Below are 3,952 nucleotides of genomic sequence, written 5' to 3'. Positions count from 1 at the left end.
GATCTTTTGGTTAGCAGCCGTAGCTCACTGTAGCTGTTAACCACTGCGCCACCAGGGCTCCCAACCAGGACTTAAACTTCGCTTACCCGGTGGTTGTGACCCCCATGTGAAAACCTGGTTCCCGGTTCCACGTAGCCTCCGACTAAGTCCTCAGTCACCTTGCTTTTCTAGACCTGTTTCCTCATCTTTCACATCAGGGCTCTGGATTAAGGGGTTTGTAAAATCCTTCCCTGTTCTAGCACATTTGTGCTTGGTTCCCTTTGCGGCCGTGGCACCCATCTTCCAGTGGGTAGACCAGAGCCAGGGGTGCTGCGTGTGGCCGGAAAATGTAACAAAATGCCAGCCTCCGCAGGTACTCGATTTACCCTCACTGGCACAGGAGCCAACCAGGCACACCACTTTGTCCCCCTCCAGTGGCTGAGTGATGCATCTGGTTTCTGGTCTCCTTCGCCCAAATACCAAGCGCCCCTCCTGGGCTGGCTTCTTAGGGCCATGGTGTTAGTTGATGGGCCAGTTAAGGCTAGGAGCTGATCTGGAAGCTCTGGGGAAGGGGAGGTGGGAAGCAGATATGGAACCAAAGAGCCCCCAAGAAGTGAAGCGGGGTCTCCTGGATGCCATGCGCAGGCACCCTTCCTGTCCTGCTGATGGGTGCTGCCCACATTCCAGTCATGCATGAGGCCAGACTGGCTAAGTGACAGATGGGTTCAAAGTACAAGCCCCTAAAAATAGTGGTGGCAGGGCTCCATTCCAAACCAGCAACAGCATCAGCAAGTTAATGAAGAAACTTGCCAGTAACAATGAGAAGCCTGGCAAAGTCCCCCTCAGATCAGTTCTGCTCGCAGTGAACCCAGCGGGGTTTGCTCACAGATGAGGGAACAGCCCCCAGCCCTGGGAGTCCACGTCATGTCAAAGAATCAGAAACATTCACTTCTTCTGAGTGCATCTGCTCTTGGATTAGATGGCATTTCAGTGGGAGACTGTGCAGGATATTTATTTAGGTGCCCGATATTCCAGCAGCTCTAAAGCATGTCTTTTAATGTTCTCAGTGCTGTCTGTCTACATTTTATGAGGAGGACCTGGGTGGTGCAAATGGTTAACACGCTCAGCTGCTATCCGGAAGGATGGAGGTTCAAGTCCACCCAGAAGTGCCTCAGAAGAAAGTCCTGGCAATCGACTTCTGAAAAATCAGCCACTGAAAACCCTATGGAGCACAGAGCTACTGTGACACACATGGGGTCACCATGAGTGGGAATAAACTCAATGGCAACTGGTTTGGTTTAGCTTGGTGTCCAACTTTTCAATAAGTAGACACATGGTGTAGGCCTCCATTTGTACCCTGGGCCCTGCAAATATTATTGGTGAGTGGTCCCTGGAGTAGCCCAGTCCCCAAGTTGCTCCTCTTCAATGGCTGGCAGCCTGTTCTCTTTCTAAAGATTTACAGGGAATGAGTGTCGTCCCTCACTAATCCTTGCTGTGAACTCAGCTTTCTTATGAGATTCTCTTCCTGAAGTCTAGCTTCCACAGGAGACAGGGCGTGGCGTGGTGGAGACCTTTCTGGTGGAGATGTAGGGCGTGTGCAGTGCTGAGCTGCAGTCAGAAGCCCAGCTGGGTGGCTTGTGCTCTCTAGCCCTCCTAGAAGAGATGGAGATGAGGCATGGTGAGAATGGAGGGGACAGGACAGGTGGCTGTGAGTTAACGGCAGGCACCCCCCCCATGTCCCGCACCTCTGCACCACTTGGAGGACCTCGGCAGGAGCCGAGGGATGGAGCGTCTTACCCCTGGTCCCCAGCTCCACCTGGAAGCTCAGCAGCAGGCGGCTCTCTGGGGAGGTGTGTCCTGGTGGCGTAAGCAGCAGAGGCAAGTCCCTGGGCTCCTGGAGCAAGTGGATGCACGTTGGGGCTCCAGAGAGGGGCCCCCATGGTAGGCCCTTTGGGAGGAGACTTCAGCCTGCCTGTTGGCTCAAAGTGGCCTCTTGGGCTGGCTGCAAAGACAGAAATGGCAGGCAGGAAGTGTCAGGACCCTGGGTGACCATATGCCCACTGTTTAGCACTTCAGACACAAATGCTGCCCAACTGGCACCACACTCTCCCTTACCCCCTTCACTCCAATCTCCCTGCAGCTCCTCATGTGTTCCAGCCTCTTTTGTGCCACAGGGCCTTTGCACAAGCTGCTCCCTCTGCCTGAAACACTCTCAACTCGTCAACATATATCAAAGCACAATCATTATTTTCTCAGAGAAATTCCCTTATAATAAAGTCTCATAGCTCCTCCACAGCACGACTGAAATTACGTGTTTAGATATATAGCTATTTGATTGATATTTCCCCCCTAGACCATGGGTTCCATGAGGACAAGGACCATGTGTGTCTGCTGCACTCACCGTGATCAACTGGTCTGATGCTCAAAATGGAGTAGTGGTACTAAGAGCTCTATAATGTGTGCAATGGATGGATGAGTGGGTAGGTGGATGGATGGATGGATGGATATATGAAGGAATGGGTGGATGGATGGATGGATGGGTGGGTGGGTGGATGGATGGATGGATGGGTGGGTGGGTGGATGGGATGGATGGATGGATGGGTGGATGGATGGATGGACGGATAGATGAAGGAATGGGTGGATGGGTGGGTGGGTGGATGGATGGATGGATGGATAGATGAAGGAATGGGTGGATGGATGGATGGATGGATGAATGGGTAGGTGGATGGATGGATGGATGGATGGATGAATGGATGGATGTACAGATGGACAGATAGATGAAGGAATGGGTGGATGGATGGGTGGGTGGATGCGTGGATGGGTGGATGGGTAGATGGATGGATGGTGAATGGATGGATGGATGGATGGATAGATGAAGGAATGGGTGGATGGATGGGTGGGTGGATGGGTGGATGGGTAGATGGATGGATGGATGCATGGATGGATGAAGGAATGATGGATTGATGGATGGATGGGTTGGTGGATGGATAGGTGGATGGATGGATGGATGGATGGATGGATGGATGGATGGATAGATGGATGGATGGATGGATTGATAGATAGAGGAAGGAATGGGTGGATGGATAGATGGGTGGGTAGGTGGACGGACGGACGGAGGGATGGATGGATGGATGGATGGACGGATAGATGAAGGAATGGGTGGATGGATGGATGGATGGGTGGGTGGTTGGGTGGATGGGTAGATGGATGCATGGATGGATGAAGGAATGATGGATGGATGGGTTGGTGGATGGATAGGTGGATGTATGTATGTGTGGATGTATGGATCGATGGGTGAAGGATGGGTGGAAGGAGAAAGGAAGCAAAGAAGGAAAGAATGCCCATTTTTAGATATACATGAACTTAGCCCTTGTGATGGTTAAGATTGTATGTCAACTTGGCTAGACCATTACTCTCAGTGTTTTAGTAGTTGTATAATGTTGTGATCACCCCCATGATGGAATCTGCTGAGTGGTACCGCCCTCTCAGTTTCATCTCTCTGCCTTCTGCCGGTTACCTTCTGTCTGCTCCCCTTGCCAAGGTTTTTGGCTTGTTCCAGACTCAGCAGCTGCCTCTTGTTGTCTCACCTCTGGTTCATGGGACTTGAGCTAGCAGCTTACCTGTTGATCTCAGAATTTGTCGAACTTCTCAGCCTGCAAGCAAGAGTCTGGTTCTCCGACCTACCGACCTTGGGTTCACCAGCCCCTGCAGCTACGTGAATCAGGAGAAACCTGATTGTCTTGTCTGCTGATCTTGGAATTCACTGACCTTCACAGCCTGCGAGTGGGAGCTCCTCTCCCACCTGCCAACCTTGGGTTCACCAGCTTCTGCGGCTACGTGAACTGGGAGAGGCCTCTACCCTAATCTGTGGACTTGGGACGTTTTAGACTCTACAATTGTGTGAGCTATTTCTTGATATAAATCTCTTTCTATATATATTTATATGCTTTACTGGTTTTGCTTCTCTAGAGAA

Source organism: Trichechus manatus, unplaced genomic scaffold (assembly GCF_000243295.1).
Source record: "Trichechus manatus latirostris isolate Lorelei unplaced genomic scaffold, TriManLat1.0 scaffold00097, whole genome shotgun sequence".
Taxonomy (NCBI): Eukaryota; Metazoa; Chordata; class Mammalia; order Sirenia; family Trichechidae; genus Trichechus; species Trichechus manatus.
This window is presented reverse-complemented; position numbering follows the sequence as displayed.